Raw genomic sequence first — 18,777 nt, forward strand, 5'->3', positions numbered from 1 at the left:
AGAAGGGTCCTGGCACGAGGCATTTTTGAGCCCTCCAGGTGACTGTAGACCCATGAGAATAGAATAATACTGCAGAAACTTCCTCCAGCCAGCAGTTCCTCTCCTTATGGTTTCTCCCTCCACTGGTGGTCAATTCAATTACAGATATGACCCAGCGTTCTGATTTTCTTTTCAAACAGTGAGTAGACAAGAATGTTTTAGGAGATAAAGAAGATAAGGCCCTTAATTAAGCAAGATATTCAGAGCACATCTGGCCTAACCCACCATCCCCCAAATTGCCATGTTCTAGCATTTTTGTTCAAATCCTGCACAAAATAAAACACTAACCCAGCCAACAAGCTGACCACCTCAAAATCTGATTTGAAAGTCATGTAGGGGATTAGCAGGAAGTGCCTTCAGCAGAGCCCCCCAGGAGCTGACACACTGGTGTTCCTCTTCCCCAGGGAATCACAAGAACTCAGTGGAACAGGAAGCCCTTCAGTTCCACACAACCAGTTAAAATGTATCCCCTCTTCTCTTAGCGCCACCTGGTCAGACATCACTAACAAAACACATCATCAAACAGATCTTAAATTACCATCTGTACTCCACATGAATAAAAGAGAGGGCCAAAAGGTGATGAGGTCACTTGAGGAAGTTGGGTGCCAGATGGTGACTGCTCCAGTAATCCGACCACTGTCCTTGCTGAGCTACTTATGGTGGCTGCTTGGTGGCTAAAGCTCCTCCCTGAGAAGGCTGAGACCCTTCGAACCAGAGTTTATTCACAGCTACCTTCATACGGCAGAACTTTCTCAAGGGAAGAATCTCCTGTGGTAGAAAGTAGACTCATGCCAGAAACAGAATTTCTCATCGCAATATGTCTTTTAATTTCCTGGCTGTTGGTGCCAAGAGTGTTGACTATGGAGCCAAGTAAACTAAAACTGTGAACAATCTCAATCTCTTCACCATCCGTTATGATGCTGCCAATTGGTCCAGTGGTGAGAATCTTTGTTTTTTGATGTTGAGCCTCAACCCATATTGAAGGCTGTAGTCCTTGACCTTCTACAGTAAGTGCTTCAGGTCCTCCTCAGTTTTAGCAACCAGGGTTGTGTCATCTGCATAATGCAGAGTGTTGATGAATCTTCTTCCAATCCTGATATCACACTTCTCCTCATAGAGCCCAGCCTCCCAGATACTCTGTTCTGCGTATAGATTGAAAAGGTATGAAGACAGGTCACATCTCTGGCATACATCCTTCCCAATTTTGACCCATGCAGTCTTTCCTTGCTCCATTCTGACTACTGCTTCCTGGTCCAAGTATAGGTTTCACATTAGCACAATCAAGTGGTCTAGGATTCCCATTCTTCTCAGAGTCAGCCACAGTTTGCTGTGATCCACATAGTCAAACACCTTTACATAATCAATGAAACACAGATAGACATTCCTCTGGTACTCCCTGCTTTGAGCCAAGATCCATTCAACGTTAGCTACAATATCCCTATTACCACGACCCCTTTTAAACCCAGCCTGCATTTCTGGCAGTTCTCTGCTGATGTGCTGTTCCAATCATTTTTGGATAATCTTCAGCAGAATCTTGCTTGCATGTGATATCAATGATATTGTTCGATAATTTCCACACTCTGTGGTATCACCTTTCTTTGGAATAGGAACAAATATAGATCTCTTCCAGTCAGTTGGCCTAGTGGTTGTCCTCCAGATTTCTTGACACAACTTGGTAAGTACATCTAGGGCAGCATCTGTTACTTGAAATACATCAATTAGTAGTGGTCTTATAAAATATTTGTCCTTTTATAACTGACTCATTTTATGCAGCATAATATCCTCTAGGTCCATCCTCCAAAAAATGGCCATGCTTGGGTTTCTCAGGTGGGAAGTGACTATTCTTTTACACTATCCATCTGGGTATCTAACATGCATCTATACCTCTGGCTGGTAAAACCATCATCCCTCAACTGGCGGGCTGCCTTAGGCTCCTCTGAGGCCAAGAGAAACTCCATCCTGGACTGGGTGTCCTGACCCTTAATACTCATAGGCCAGAGGAGCTGCTATCTGTGACCAGATCACATCTTGAGGCCTCAGCTACCTCTCAGACGAGCAGAAACTCTGACCTGACTGGGTACTCCAACCTTAAACGTCCCCTACACTGGCAGATACCCTATCCCAGGCCTGATTGACATCCTATCTCCACTGACCCCAGCAGTGACAAGGGCACCAATCAGATGTTCAGCCAGCCCCTCCCCCAGCTCTCCTTATTTCTCCCCTCTTTTTATTTCCCATTGCTTTTTAGATTTTTGTTTGCTTGTTTTCTCATTTTGTTCTTCTGGGTTTTGGTGGATGTGGTTTATGGCCAGTTTTTTGGTGTGTATTTACCTGCTTTCTCTTCTTCTCTAGCTTTCCCCCATTCCTTTACTGGATCTCTCTCCCTGTCTTTATTCCTTTCCTCTTTCTTTGCCATTCTGTTCTGATTCTTCATCTCTTCTTATCCTTCTGAGTTTTGGTCTTTCTATTTTCTCGTACTGACCAAACATAGTTTTGGTTTTGGAGTGGTTGTTTGTTTGTTTGTTTGTTTGTTTGTTTGTTTCTCATTTTCTTTGTCTCATTTGACAATAGAAAACAATCTTGCTCCACTTGACCAATGAAAGGCTGCAGTCAACACTGACCTTGTCTATCCTCAACTGCTCTACACAGGGAACAGAGCATTGCACACACACCTCCATCATCTATCACAGCTAACAGAAGATAAGAGATGAAGCATTAAGAATTACCAGCCTAGAAGGACACAAAGCTGCACAAGAAAAGGAGAGCAGAGGGGAGGCTCTGTGCCAAGAGCAAGCAGCCTTCATTGCATACGGGGAGACAGGACTGAGGTGTCCCTGGGGTTATAGTTTCTGCCATGTGGGGGTCCTAGCCTCTGTGGGGCCCTCCTGGGGCCAAGCAGCTCAAGAGACTTTAGTACATAGAACTTTAAGCAGAGGAAAGAATTTTCATATTCTCTTTGTGAGAGAAACTGAGGGCTAACTTGAGATCCCCTGCATGTAAGCTGTGTCAGCTGGCAGTCCCGATCTCTAATCTCCTGCCACTCCAGAGACAAAGGAAGACATTAAGCTCCAGGAGTAAAAAATTCATGAGAAACTGCTTAAATGTAGCACCTTGTCTCACACCACCCAGCCACATCGTATATAAATGAGGCCTATAGAGTTGGTGTCTACATCAGGAGACTACATCAAGATGAGATTTCTACAGGGCTGCAGTGCAGAGCAGAGGGAATATCAATGACTTAAGGAAAGGCAAAATTTCCTGGAAGGGACATACAGTAGAGCCAGTTGTTTTTGTTGTTGTTGTTGATTGCCTTCAAGTTGAGCATGACTCATAGCAACCTTAAGAACAAAAGGTTTGAAGCCTTTCTATAACTATCGACATTTATCAAAGTTCACAGAGTTTCTGGAGGCATGTTGGTTGGGAAGTGGATGACACTCCTACTATCCAGTAGAGTGAGTAGCTCACTGAACATTTTAATTTGACAACTAATTAATAACATCATAGAGACAAGAACCACCAAAAACTTTAGCAGACACAATAGAAATGTCTAACAATTATCAAGAGAAACTTCACATAATGTCAAGAAAGCATCAGGTAGCTTCAAACAACGTGAAAATACAAATTAAGTCTTCTCCCAAAAATCAGAGAGTATCAGGGACCTCATCAATACCCTAAAGTCAAGAAGGCAGATGATATATGTTGATATGGAGATGAGACATTTGAACAGCTACAAATGAAAGTACAAATGATGGAAGAAACAATGGAAGTCCCAAATAAAGGTACCTTAGAGGTAGAGAACCAGAAAAAAATGTATTGATGAAGACTTATTTGAACAGCTATGGGAAAAGGTGTAAATGAAGGAAGAAACAATGGAAACCACCAAGAAAACAAACACTTGAGAGACACAGAGCCAAGAGAAATATACTGATGAGGAGGAACATGAATAAATATGGAAGAAAATGCAAAAAAAATGGAAGAAAAAATTGAAACTCTAGATAAAGAGATACAAGAACTTAAAAAATCATCACAAGATAGAGAGGATACTGCCAACACAGTACTAGCAACAACAAAAAGACATGGAAAAGTAATCCAGAATATTAAGACTGAAATGTCAGGAGTGTCCAGTAAGCTGGAGGGGCAAAAACGTAGAACTGAAGAGATGGAGCAGAGAGTCAGTAAGCTGGGAGACAAGAACCTCAACAGAAAAAAAATTCTAGAAAAAAAATAGAGATGAGACATAAAGAAAATATTATAATCATGTGGGTTAACATAAAAAATAATAATATACGTATGGTTCCAGAATATGAGCAGGATAGAACAATCACTAAGAAAATTGTGGCAGAGGTATTAGAAGAAAACTTCCCAGGTATTATGGAAAACGAGGAAATCCACATTCAGGAAACTCAGCAAACACCAAATAGACGAGATCCAAACAGGAAAACATCAAGATATCATAGTCAAATTTTCCAAAATAAAAGATAAGGATAGAATACTAAAAGGAGCATGAGAAAAAGAGTCACCTATAAAGGAAAAGCAATTAGATTAAGTTCCAATTTTTCAGTGAAAACCATGCGAGCAAGAAGACAAGGCATGGCATACACAGAAAGTTGAAAGAAAACAACTGCCAACCGAGGCAGCATAGCTCTCCACCAAATATGAAGGAGAAATCGCATCCTTTGCAGAAAAAAAAGAGAACTTAAGGAATTTGTGAAGACAAGACCAAGTCCACAAGAACTCTTAAGGAAAATGCTTTACACAGAGACACTAAAAGGAAGTAGATGGGCCCATGGTAACAAGAAACAACAGAAAAAGAAACACAGCAAAATGGCAATGATAAAACCTGGCCTGTCAATAATCACACTTCATGTGAATGAACTAAATGCATGAATCAAGAAAAAAGAGTAGCAGAATGGATTACAAAACAAACAAACACCAAAGCCCATCAATACGCTGTCTATAAGAGACACATTTAATAAATGAAGATAAAAACAGACTCAAAACCAAAGGCTGGGAAAAAATATACCAAGTAAATGGCATCCACAAAAAACCAAGAGTGGCAATACTAATCTCTGATAAGATAGACTTCAGAGTGAAAATCACCATAAAAGACAAGGAAGGGCACTATGTAATGATAAAGTCACAGTAGATCAAGAAGACATAACATTGGTCAACATCTCTGCACCAAATGAAAGACATGCGAAATATATAAAACAATTGTTAACAGACTTGAAGATAGATATAGACAGCATCACTATAGTGGTAGGACACTTTAACACACCACGCTCACCAAAGAATAGCTCAACTCAAAAGAAAGTTAACAAAGATGTAGAAGACTAAACAACACAGTCAGCCAACTCAACCTGTGGCTGTATTCTTAGCACTGCACCCAACTAAAACTCACTTCTCGGTCTTCTCAAGTTCACATGATACATCTCCAGAATTGATCACATATTAGGGTATAAAGCAAGCCTCAACAAATTTGAAAACATTGAAATAATACATAGTAATACATAGATACATAGACTAAAATGTCATAAAACTAAAAATTAACCAAAAGAGGATAAAGCTTAAAGTCACCAACATGAAAGCTAAATAACACCATACTAGAACATGATAGGGTTCTAGAAGAAATAAAGAAGGACATTAAAAAGTTCCTCAAAACAAAGATAATGAAAACACAACATACCAAAACCTCTGGGGTGCAGCTAAAGCAGTCCTCAGAGGACAGTTCATAGCAATAGGCAAACACATAAAAAAATGAAGAAAGAAGCAAAAGAAATTATCTAACTCAACATCTTCATCAAATAGAAAAAGAACAACAATCTAACCCAAAAGCCTCTACAAGAAAGGAAATTATAAGAACAAGAACTGAAATCAAAGAGAGAGAAAACAGAAAAAAAACCCTGAAATCATCAATAAGGCCAGGAGCTGGTTTTTCAAAAGGGTTAATAAAATTGACAAATCATTGGCAAGTTTGACAAAAGCAGGAAAAAGGTGAAGACACAAATAACTTGATTGATGAATGGTAGAGGTGGCATCACAACAGAACCTGTGGAAATTAAATCTATAATTCTAGAATATTATGAAAAGCTATACTCTGATAAATTTGAAAACTTAGAGGAAATGGACAAATTCCTTGAAACTCATGCCTTGCCCAGACTGACACAGTCAGATGTAGAGCAGTTGAACAGACTCTTCACAAAAGAAGAAACAGAGCAGGTCAGAAAAAGACTCTCCCACAAAAAAAGTCCTGGATCCGATGACTTCACAGCTGAATTCTACCAAACATTTAGAGAAGATTTATCACCAATTCTACCTAACTAATTTAATAAAAACAGAAAAAGAAGGAGCATTCCCAGAGATATTCCATGAAGCAAGCATAAGCCTAATACCAAAACCAGGCAACGACATTACCAAAAAGAAAACTACAGACCAATACTTCTCATGAACATAGATATAAAAATCCTTAACAAAATCCTAGCCAATAGAATTCAAAAGCACATCAAAAAAATAATTTATCATGAACAAGTGGGATTCATAGGAGGTTTGCAAGGGTGGTTCAACATAAAAAAAACAATTAATATAATTCTCCACATTAACAAAACAAATAGCAAGAGCCATATGATCCTAGCAATTAATGCAGAAAAGTTATTTGATAAAATTTGACACCCCTTTCTGATTAAGACACTTGGCAAAATTGGAATAGAAGGGAATTTCTTCAACATAGTGGAAAGTATATATGCAAAACCAAAGCTAACATCATTCTCAATGGAGAAAGACTAAAAGCATTTGCATTGCAAACAAGGACCAGAAAAAGATGCCCACTATCACTTCTATTCAGTATTGTATTGGAAGTGCTTCCTAGGGCAATGCGACAAGAGAAGGAAATAAAAGACATCCAGATGGTTAAACTGTTGCTATATGCAGATGATATCAAAGTGTACACAGAAAACCGCAAGGACTCAACAAAAACTGTTGGAGCTAGTAGACCAGTTTAGTAGAATGGCAAAATACAAGATCAATATCCAAAAATCAGTGGGATTCTTCTACAGTAACAAAGAGAACTCAAGAGAAAGAAACCAAGAAAGTAATACCATTTACAATAGCCAATCACAAATTGAGATACTTGGGAGTCAACTTAACTAGTGCTACAAAAGACCTGTACAATTTAGCGCAGCGGCAGCCTCGAGGTAAAGTTTTTTTCCTCCACCGCCTGGGACCTGCACTAAGCAACCATGTCCAAAGGCCCTGTGGTTGGCATTGATCTTGGCACCACCTACTCCTGTGCAGGGGTCTTCCAGCATGGAAAAGTGGAGATCATTGCAAATGATCAAGGCAACGGGACCACCCCCAGCTATGTCACATTTACCGATACCAAACGATTGATTGGCAATGCAGCAAATAATCAAGTTGCAATGAATCCTACTAACACAGTATTCAATGCCAAATGTCTCATTGGAAGAAGATTTGATGATGCTGTTGTGCAGTCTAATATGAAACACTAGCCCTTCATGGTGGTGAATGATGCAGTCAGGCCCAAGGTCCAAGTAGAATATAAAGGAGAGACCAAAAGTTTCTATCCAGAGGAGGTGTCGTCTATGGTTCTCACAAAGGTGAAGGGAATTGCAGAAGCCTACCTTGGGAAGACTGCTACCAATGCTGTTGTCACTGTACCAGCCTACTTCAATGACTGTCAGCACCAGGCTACCAAAGATGCTGGAACCATTGCTGGCCTCAATGTCCTCCAAATCATCAACGAGCCAACTCCTGCTGCTATTGTTTATGGTTTAGACAAAAAGGTTGGTGCTGAAAGGAATGTGCTGATCTCTGATTTATGAGGTGGCACTTTTGATGGGTCAATACTCACTATTGAAGATGGGATATTTGAGGTCAAGTCTACAGCTGGAAACACCCACTTGGGTGGAGAAAACTTTGACAACAGAATAGTCAACCATTTCATTGCAGAGTTCAAGTGCAAGCATAAGAAATACATCATTGAAAACAAGAGGGCTGTCAGACGCCTCCACACTGCTTGTGAGCGTGCAAAGTGCACACCTTCTTCCAGCACCCAGGCCAGTATGGAGATTCTCTGTAGGAGGGAATTGACTTCTATACTTCCCGCTTTGAAGAATTGAATGCTCATCTTTTCCATGGCACTCTGGACCCTGTGGAGAAAGCCCTGAGGGATGCCAAGTTAGACAAGTCACAGATCCATGATATTGTCCTGGTGGCTGGTTCTACCAGAATTCCCAAGATTCAGAAGCTTCTTCAGGATTTCATCAGTGGAAAGAAATTGAACAAGAGCATTAATCCAGATGAGGCTGTTGCTTAGGTACAGCTGTCCAGGCGTCCATTCCCTCTGGAGACAAATCTGAAAATGTTCAAGATTTGCTGCTCCTGGATGTCACTCCACTTTCTCTTGGTATTGAAACTGCTGGTGGAGTCATGACTGTCCTCATCAAGCGGAATACTATCATTCCTACCAAGCAGACGTAGACCTTCACAACCTACTCTGACAACTAACCTGGTGTGCTCATTCAGGTTTATGAAAGTGAGTGTGTCATGACCAAAGATAACAACCTGCTTGGCAAGTTTGAACTCACTGGATACCACCTGCACCTCGTGGTGTTCCTCAGATTGAAGTCACATTTGATATTGATGCCAATGGTATCCTTAATGTTTCTGCTGTTGACAAGAGCACTGGGAAAGAAAACAAGATTGTTTTCTTTCTGGGAAAGAACCCATCTATCACCAATGATAAGGGCCGCCTTAGTAAGGAAGACATTGAATGAATGGTCCAGGAGGCTGAGAAGTACAAAGCTGAAGATGAGAAGCAAAGAGATAAGGTGTCTTCTAAGAATTCCCTTGAGTCTTACGCATTTAATATGAAAGCAATAGTTGAAGATGAAAAGCTTCAAGGCAAGATCAATGATGAGGACAAGCAGAAGATCCTTGACAAGTGCAATGAAATTATCAACTGGCTTGATAAGAATCAGACTGCAGAAAAGGAGGAATTTGAGCATTCCAGAAGGAACTAGAGAATATCTGCAACCCCTTCATCACCAAGCTGTACCAGAGTGCTGGAGGCATGTCCAGAGGAATGACTGGCGGCTTCCCTGGTGGTGGAGCTCCTCCATCTGGTGGTGCCTCTTCTGAACCCACCATTGAAGAGGTTGACTAAACCAATCTGCATACTTTAGCATTCACTGTCCCACAGTTAAATTTTGAAAGACCCAAATCAGTGGCACACTGCAGTTGAAAAGTCTAAACTGCTAGACTAAATTTCTGGGCATTCTCAATACTTGAATATGAAATGTGCATAGGGAAAGGAATTAACATTGCACCTTATTATCAGCGTATTGTAAGTGAAAAATGCAATGTCTCAAATAAAGTTGTATTTTAAAATTGGCACCATAATAAAAAAGACCTGTACAAAGGAAACTACAGAACATTTTTGTGAAACACAATAAAAGACCTAAATAAATGGGAAAATGTGCCCTGTTCATGGATAGGAAGATTCCAAATTGTGAAAATGGCAATCCTACCAAAAGCAATCTACATGTTCAAAGCAATCCTAATACAGATATCAAATTCATTTTTCAAGGAGATCAAAAGGGAAATTGTCAAGTTTATCTGGAAAGAGACCATGAATAAGAAAAGCACTTCTGAAAGGAAAAAAAAAAATGAAGTGGGAGGCATAGCACTCCCTGACCTCAAAACGTACTACATGGCAGTAGTAACCAAAATAGCATGGTATAGTACAATGACAGACACATAGATCAATGGAACAGAATTGAAAACCCAGAAACGAACCCATCTATCTATGGTCAATTAATATTCAACAAGGAAATAAAAATCTACCAAATGGGGAATGGCAACATCTTTAATAAATGGTGTTTGCAAAACTGGACTGCTACCTGTAGAAAGCTGAAACAGGATACATATCTCACACCATACACAAACATCAACTCAAGGTGGGTCAGAGACCCGTGAATAAAGCCCAAAACCATAAAGTTCATAAGAGACAAACTGGAATCAAGCTAAGAAAGCCTAGTCTATGGTATAAAAGGACTGCAAAATACAGCCAGAAATGCACAATCTGAAGAGGATAAAATTGATGAATGGGACCTTCTAAAGATCAAATCTCCATGCACATCAAAAACTTTTTCCAACAGGGTGAAAAGAATCTACTGACTGGGAAGAAACATTTGGCCACACCATTTCAGACAAAAGTCTCATAATAGTTTACAGAATACTTCTGGACCTCTAGAAGTAAAAGACTGATAATCCAATTACAAAATGTGCAAGAGATATGGAAAGGCTTTTTACAGAGGAGGACATTCAGATGGTCAACAGACACATGAAGAATTGCTCCAGATCACTGGCAATTAGAGAGATGTAAATAAAAACTACAATGAGATACCATCTTACTCCAGTAGCAGTGGAAAAGTTTAGCAGGGCAGCAAGTAATAACTGTTGGAGAGGAGGTAATGAGATAGGAATTCATACATTTTTCGTGGGATTGTAAAATGGTACAACCACTTTGGAAGGCAACTTGCCATTTCCTCAAAAAGCTGAACATGGAAATTCCATAAGATCCAGCTATTCCAGTGCTTGGAATATACCCTGAGAAAACTAGAACTGAGGGATGGAGACTTTTACCCCCATCGCAAGAACATAGAAACAGCCCAAATGTCCAACCACAATGGAATAGATTGAGAAATTATGGTACATTCACATAATGGAATAATATGCAACACACAGGAGCAATGATTTTGTAAATTACCACCTAATATAGGAGGGAATGGAGGACATTATGCTACATGAACTCAGTCTCATAAAGACAAATATTGTATAAGATAATTATTGTAGAATGAGGATGAAGATCCAAGGGGTGGGGCTTAATCATAGGGTCACACAATTTGATGGGTGGAGGGAGGCATGGGTAAAGTAAAGAGCAAAGATTCCGTGTGAAAAACATTGTATACAAACTTTGTAAGTAAACCAGTATAAAATTTGAAAAAATTATCAGACTAGCAGTGTAACACACTCATGTGACTCAATCAGATTTGTAAATCTAATATATATATATAAAGACCAAAATGTCTCAGAAGCAACAGACAGTCCAAAAATAGATGACAAGATGAAACAACAAAGTCAACAAAATCTAGACCCAGAAAATCTTTCAGAGGAATAAATTGCATTGGAACTTTTTAATAAGGAATTCTAAAGAATGATAATTAAGTATTTTCATTGGACTGAGAAAAACTTCAAGGAAACCACAGGAAAATCCAGAAAAACATAGAAATAAAAGGAGAAAGTTGCTGAATTATACATGAGAAACATTAAAATTGCAAATGTCTTTTAACACACACACACACACACACACACACACACACACACACACACACACCACAGTTATAAAAGGGAGCTCTGGCTTAGTCCATAGCGAGTTATACTTGTTCACCCAAAGGCTTCATTTCTCTGGCTATTTGAATCCATGAGCAGCTCTAAAGAGAAAGATGGGCAATCTGTTCCCATGAGATGTACAGCCTTGTACAGTCAGTACAGCCAGTGGCAGAACAGCTATGAGTTAGAATCAACTGGTCATCAGTGGTGCTCTGTTGCCTAGTGCTAAGAAGCTACACTGTAATCCCAAGGGCATACATTAGTGGATGAGTGTGAGACAGGCAAAAACAGCAGCTTATTTTACACAAAATACTCCCACAAAAACCCCAGCTCCTTAGCTCACCCCCTGGTGGATTCTTTTTCTCCTGCCTCTCACTACCTTCACCCTCCCTGTCCCTTGCCCTTCTCTCTCCCTCTTTCACTTTTGGTTCTGGCTGTCTCTTTCCTCAGTCCCTCTAGGCATGACTCTCACATCTTCCCTCAGTCCTACCAGGCTCTGTTCTGCTCCATTAATTTCTGTCACTTTTCAACAAGCTCTTTCCTGTACACTTACACCACAGAATCCCTCACTTCCTCAGTTACCAGGACAATAAATTGTGCAGAGAACAGAAAGCTGAGGGAAAATTAAAGAGCAGGAAAGAGGGAAAGATCTTGGGAAAATGACTCCACTTAGGTATACAGATTACTCTTATTAACTATTATATGACATAGTCAATGTCACAATAAGCTCCTTGCGCCTTCTGAACATCAATAAAACAAAACAAAAAAAAAATCAAACTCACTGTTGCCTAGTTGGTATCAACTTATGGTTGACCCTCCAATGGATTTTTCTTTTTTTTTTTTTTTTATAGAACAGAGAGTGTGAAAAACAGGGGGCCAACAGTTCCCATGACTGAAGGTCCCAATGGATTTTTCAAGGCTGTAAATCTCGAGGGAATAGGTTTTTCATCTTTCTCTCACAGAGTCTTCGGTGGATTTGAACCACCAGAAAAGGACCACCATTGATTGGGTTAGCAGCACAATCCTCTACAGACTATGCCACTAGAGTTCCCTGTATGTCAAGAAAAAGGTTGTAAAAATGGAAAAGCCACAGCCTAAAAACAATCTTCAAGTCAGGTGATTTGAGGTTGAATTTCGTCGTGGGATAAAACTGCAAGTTATTGCCACACTATGGATGAAAAATGATTCTTCCAAATCGAGAGACTTGGATGTAAAAATGGGTCTAGCCTTGCCATTGAACAAGGTTTTAGGAGAGAATGTTTTGAAGCAAAATCACAAACTCTGCCAAAAGTAGAAGCAAATGAAGTATTAGAGAGTTGTCATTATTGTTGTTCAATTGAGTCTACTAAGGACAAAAAAGTAGAACCTTGTCTCCACCATTCTCATGGTCTTCAACATGCTCCAGCCCATTGTGTAACCTCGGTGTCAATTCATACCGTTGAGAGTTTTCCTCTCTTTCTTTGACCTCACCCAGGATATCTTCTTCCAAAGACTAACCTCCTGATAGCATGCCCAAAGTACAAGAAATGAAGTTTCCCCATTATTGCCTCTAATGAGCACCCTGGTTGCATGTCCTCCAGGATACATTTGTTTGTCCTTTTGGCAGTCCATGACATATTCAATAGTATTCCCCAGCACCACAACTCAAAAGCATAAATTCTTCTTCTATCATCTTTATTCATTGTCCAACTTTTCACTTTAAAAAACAACATTGTACAGGTAGACAACCTCCCATGGTGGCAAGAGGATGAAAATACTATACAAAGGGCTAAATATGCTATGGAAATTAACTTTTTCTTATAATGGAAGTATCTGAAATGCTTTAACAAGAGATGTTGCTTAACAGTCATTATTGGACACAGGAATTGAACATAAGAGTGATCTTCATTCAGGTTATTATGAAACAACATTTAAAGCTACTAGAGGATCCTTAAAGTATTAAAGATTTCAGATGTTGCTCTGAGGATTATGGTATTCTAGTCCAAACCATAGCATGTGGAATCTTATACAAGTGAAAGCTGGATAATAAATTAGGAGGCCCAAAGAGAAATTGATACATTTGAATTATGGTGTTGGTGAAGAATATTGTATATACCATGGACTGCCAGAAAAATTGCTAATTTTCTCTTGGACAAAGTGCAGTCAGATTGTTCCTTAAAAGCGAAAATGAAGATACTTCATTTTGTGTTCTTTGGGCATGTTATCAGGAGGGACCAATCCTTGGAAAAGGATCTCATTATTGGCAAAATATACCAATAAAAAGGAGGAAGAACTTTACAGAGACGAATTAAAACATTTATTCACAATGGGCTCAAACATGGCAATGATTGTGAACATAGTTCAAGACTGAACGACTTCATCCTACTGTAGATGTTGTTTTTATTTATCTTCCAGTTGGAACCAACTCATAGCTAACCCTCCTGTGGGTTTTAAGATATAGTGAATTGGAGAGGAGGGGTGGGCAGGGAGAAAAGTGTAACAATGAATGAATGAAAATCCAAAGACTCTGTAAATTTTCATTAAAATTAATAATAATAATTAAAAAAACTTCTACAAACAATTTAAAAAAAGATACAGTGAGTTGTATGGGAGGAAATTGCCTATCTTTCTTCCGCAGAACTCCTGTAAGATTTGAACTGTGTGCTTTTGGGTTGACAGTACAGCTTTTTACCACTAAGACTCTCTTGTTGTTGTGTACCATACAGAAGGAACTAACCCATAGCTGATCCTCTGGCAGGCTTTCAGAAACAGTTAATAGCACAGGTGGAGACTGCCCAACTTTCTCCTGCAGAGCGACTCATGGACTCAAACCACATGCCTTAGGGATTGCAATGCCGCTTCTTGCCACTAGGCCACAAGGGCTCCCTAGAGCTCCATATTGTCATTGTTATATGCCATTGAGTTGCCTGCGACTCATTGTGACCCTATACATAACAGCTCTGAACCCTGCTCTATATTAAGTCAATTTAATTCTCTGGCACACTTACTCCCATTACCCCAGTCAATGAGTCAATCCATCTCATTCAGGGTCTTCCTCTCTTGTGTTGTACTTCCACCATTCTAAGCATGATATCCTTCCTTGCAAAATGCCCAAAGTATGTGAGATAGAGCTTCAAAATCCATGCTGCCAAGGAGCAGCCTGGTTCATCCTCTCCAGGACAGACCTATTTGTTCTCTTAGCAGTCCATGGTATATCCAATGCTCTTCCCTATATAATTGCTAATAATTGGAATAGATCTAAAAGTACTGAGAGATGGGAAGGAATGATCTTCTGCATTTATTTTCAAGCTTCCAACTATCTTGTTATATATCCCTAATGGCATATTTGTATAAAAAGGGTACTCTAAAATCAGGGGTACTTGGCATGACTAAAATAGTTTAAATATTTCGTGACTCTGCCTCCATTTTTGTCCTAGCTTCTGTTTTCTGAGAAGGTGACTCATGAGGAGATGAGTTGATAGGAAAGGACAGCTTGTCTTCGGGATAAATGTGGTTGAAAGTAGATTAATTAGTATGCAGAAAAAAACTTACCTGGATATGTCCTTGATGATTTATCAAAAATAGCCAGTCAGTATATGTTTTACAGTTAGCTCATGATATTATCAACATTTAAACCCAGTACAGCCTCTGACTGGTGAAATACTTTGTAGCTGCCAGGTTTCTCTGATCTGCCCTGATCTTTGAATCACTGTGCTTCCCAATATCTGGCCTCCTTTCTGATAGTTTCATAGGGTATTGGGAGCCAAGTTCATGCTTCTCAAGCAGCAATTTGAATAATTTTGCCCTGGGTAGACTGTTTTCTAAGAACGATAAGTAACAATTGGAGTCTCCTGCAAAATTAGTAGCTCTGACATGCCGAGAAAAATTACAATTTCTAGGGCCTCACTTTTAAATATGAAAATACTCCTAAGTGCAGGCAAACATTTGAAGACAAACCTCCACATAAAAGGCAGAAACTAAAACAAATATGTTGTTGTTGTGTGAATCGAGTCAGAAGAAACCCACAGCAGACCCTCCAGTGATTTTCAGAGGCAAAAATCACACGGGAATTGACTGTCTATCTTTCTCCCATAGAGTTGTTGTTGTGGTGGTTGTGGTTGTTGTTGTTAGGTGCTGTTGAGTTGAATACAACTCATAGCGACATTTTTAATAAAAGATCAGGCCCCTGTTCTATCCAGCACCATCCTTACACTTCCTAACACACAAGAGCCCACTGCAGCCATCACCATGTCAATCTCCCTGGTTGAAGGTCTTTCTCTCCTTTGCTGACCCTCCACCCTTCCCAGCATCATGTCCTTCTCCAAGGAATGCCCAAAATATGTGAGACAAAGCCTTATCATTCTTGCCTCCAAAAAGCGCTCCAGCTTCACCCTCTCCAAGACATATCCATTTGTTCTCCTGGCTGTGCATAGAATGTTCAGTGCTATTCTCCAACACCACAGCTCAAAGGCATCAATTCTTCTTCTGACATCCTTATTCGTTGTACAACTCTCATATGTATAGCAAATGATCAAAAAGACTATAGACTGAATCAGACACATGTTAGTCCTCAAACTGATATCATTACTCCTCAATAACTTGAAAAGGTCTCTGTAGATTTTCCTAGTGCAGTGCGTCTCCTCATTTCGGGACTGTTGTTACCAAGGGTATTAATTTTGAATCCAAACAAGATGAAGTTGTTGACAGTTTCAATCTCTCTGTCCATCATGACACTGCCTGTTAGTCCAGTGGTAAGAATCTTTGCTTTCTTGACATTGAGATGCAATTCATACTGAAGGCTGTATTACTTAATCTTCTGCAAGAAGTGCTTCAAGTCATCTGCAACACACAGGTTTTTGATGAATCTCCCTCCAATCCTGATGCCACATTCTTCTTCATAGAGTTCATCTTCTCAGATAATTTTCTCAGCATACAGATTGAATAAGTATGGAGAGAGACTACAACCTTGATGCATACCACTAACCCAGCAGAGTTCCATCGGGCCACTAGAGTTTGTTAAGACAAACAGAGGGAAAGAAGGAGAGGAAGGGGAGGAAGAGAAGAAAGGACAGGAAGGGGAGGAGGGAAGAAGGGAGGAAAAAAGAGGGAAGGAGGAAGAGAGAGAGAGAAGGTGAGGGAGAGCGTGAGGGTGAGAGGGAGAGGGAGGGGGAAGAGAGAGAGAGCGAGCAGTGTAGAGAGTAGAAGAAAATGCCTTCCAAAAAACTACTTTTACTGCCTTCAGAGGGATTGATCCCTTAAAACACTTTACAAAAGCATTGATCCCTTAAAACACTACAAGAACTAAACAACTCTGACTTGATATATTTTTTAAAGACTTAAATTTTTTCCCCCTTAGCTCAATTCTGTTGTTGAGCTTCAATCCATACAGCCTTAAATGTGGATTGAAGCTCAACAACAGAAATGGAGGTAATAAAAACAATAGCAATTACAATAGCTAATCACAAAATGAAATACTTGGGTATAAATCTAACTAAAGACACAAAAGACCTATATAAAAGAAAATTACAAAACATTACTACAGGAAACAAAAAGAGGCCTGATGAAATAGAATATACCTTGCTCGTGGATATTGTTGTTGTTCTTCTTCTTATGCACCGTCAAGTCACCTGTGACTCATAGTGACTCTGTGTACAGCATCTCTGAAGCCTGCCCTGTCCCGAGCCAGTCTGACTCTTGCACACCTATCCTTATTTCCCCAATTACTGTATCAATCCATCTCATCCAGCGTCTTCCTCTCCTGTGTTGTCCCTCCACCCTTCCAAGCATGATGTCCTTTTCCAAGGACTGGTTTCTTCTGGCCACATGCCCAAACTATGTGAGACAGAACTTGAGAATCCTAGCCTCCAAAGAGAAACTTGGTTTCACCTCTCCAAGACAGAACTATTCATTTCCTTGGCAGTCCACGGTATGTTCAAGACTCTTCTCTACAACTCAAAGACATCAATTCTTCTTCTGTCATTCATAGTCATTGTCCAGCTCTCAGAAGCATAGCAAGTAATTGCGAAGACCATAGCATCACCTTAGTCTCCAGATTAATATCGTTGCTTCTCAGTACCCTGGAGAGGTGCCTGATAGCAGATTTTCCCAGCTGGTGCCAAGAAGGTTGATTGGGGGGAAAAGCAAGCTAAAATTGTTAACAACCTCAATATCTTCTCCATCTATGATGGTGCTGGCAATTGGTTCCGTGGTGAGAATCTTTGTCTTCTTGATGTTGAGCTTTAATCCATACTGAAGGCTGCAGTCCTTGATCTTCTGCAACAAGTGCTTCACGTCCTCCTCAGTTTCAGCAAGTAAGTTGTGTCATCTGCACAATCCTGATACCAGATTCCTCCTCACAAAGCCCAGCCTCCTGAATGATCTGTTCTGCATATAAATTGAAAAGGTACAGAGGGAGACAGGACACATCCCTAAAGCATGCCTTTACTGATTTTGAGCCATGCAGTGATTCCTTGCTCTGTTCTTCCTGGTCCAAGTATAGGTTTTGCATAAGCACAAGCAACAGGAAAACTCAATCTAGTGAAAATCACAGCTCTACCAAAGACAAGCAACAAGTTCAATGAAATCCCAATATAGATCCAATTCAATTCTTCAACAAGATGGAAGAAGCAATAGAAAAGAGATCCTCAATAAACAAAACATTACTGAAAAAAGAGAAACAAGGTAGGAGGCATTTCACTCCCTGATTTCAAATCCTACTACACTGCCTGGTGATCGAGATAGCATAAAATCACCACAAGATAAAGGTAAACAACCCAACTGAAAAGTGGGCACAGGATATGAATGGACTTCACCAAAGAAGACATTCAGATGGTGAATTTCATGAAGAAATGTTCAAAATTCCCAGCTCTAAGAGAGATGCAAATCAAAACAACTATGCGATATTATCTCACCTCAGTAAGAATAGCAAAATTTAACAGAACAGCAAACATCACATTCTGGTGAGGTTGCGGAGAAACTGGAACCCTTATTCACTGTTGCTGGGAGTGTAAAATGGTGCAACCACTACGGAAGGCAGTATGACACTTTCTCAAAAAGTTGCAAACAGAAATACCATTTGCCCCAGCAATTCAACTGCAGGGAATATATCCCAAAGAAACTATAACCACCACCCAAGAAGTTTTATGCACATCTATGTTTATTGAGGCTTTGTTCACAATAGCAAAGAGTTGGAAACCTAAGTGTTCATCAACAAATGAATGAGTAGAAAAGCTTTGATATATTCACACAGTGGAATACTATGTTGCATTGAAAAACAAGGAACTCATGAATTATTATACAAAATGGGTGACCTTGGAGGGTTACCATTAATTACTTGGAGGGTGATTGTTA

General features: G+C 39.8%; 1 protein-coding gene across 1 annotated transcript in view; it reads right to left on the minus strand.

Annotated features, from left to right (window-relative positions):
- FEZ1 (fasciculation and elongation protein zeta 1 (zygin I)) overlaps window positions 1–18,777 on the minus strand; it is a 96,238-nt gene that overhangs the window by 19,317 nt on the left and 58,144 nt on the right. The gene's annotated exons all lie outside the window — the stretch shown is intronic.

Source organism: Elephantulus edwardii, unplaced genomic scaffold, assembly GCF_000299155.1.
Source record: "Elephantulus edwardii isolate Elephantulus edwardi_28Jun2011 unplaced genomic scaffold, EleEdw1.0 scaffold00120, whole genome shotgun sequence".
In the NCBI taxonomy this organism is placed as follows: Eukaryota; Metazoa; Chordata; class Mammalia; order Macroscelidea; family Macroscelididae; genus Elephantulus; species Elephantulus edwardii.